The sequence below is a fragment of the Octopus sinensis genome, linkage group LG2 (assembly GCF_006345805.1).
Source record: "Octopus sinensis linkage group LG2, ASM634580v1, whole genome shotgun sequence".
NCBI lineage: Eukaryota > Metazoa > Mollusca > Cephalopoda > Octopoda > Octopodidae > Octopus > Octopus sinensis.
In genome coordinates this window covers 46,958,055-46,958,635 of record NC_042998.1, presented here as the reverse complement: position 1 = coordinate 46,958,635, position 581 = coordinate 46,958,055, and positions in this window count along the sequence as shown.

The following is a 581-nucleotide window of genomic DNA, read 5'->3' as shown; positions in this document are numbered from 1 at the left end:
TAAATATTTGTTTTAATGTTATATCCTTTTCAGTACAGGCACAAATATATACATTCATATATTATATATATTTCATTTGAGGCCGTAGTTGGTGCCTTAAAGTTGAATGTCTTTTATCACAGTGCCTAAAACTTGTCATACAAATGAGGACAGAGAGCTTGCACGAGAAGGCAAAACAAAACTGCTGCCGTACCCCAGATAGGAAAGGGAGTTTCTGTCACAATTCCAGTGAAAGCAGGGCAGGACTATCATGAGAGTATTTAAACAAAATCCTTGAAAACATGTGCAATGTAGGATGGATAATTTTAGTTGATTTATTTTCTTGAACAGAATATTATATATGTGAAACCGTACGATATTTCTATTTTGTAAGCAAAACGCCCCCGTGTGGTATTTTCTTTCAATGATATTATTGATATTCAAAATTAGTGTCACTAATAAGTGTCAATGATATTATTTATATTTACAATTAGTGTCGCTACAATGCCTCTATTTTTAAATATAGGATCTCTGTCGGCCAAATTTGATAATATATTTCCACATGTATCTGCAGAGATCGATAAGATGAATTGAGAAACACT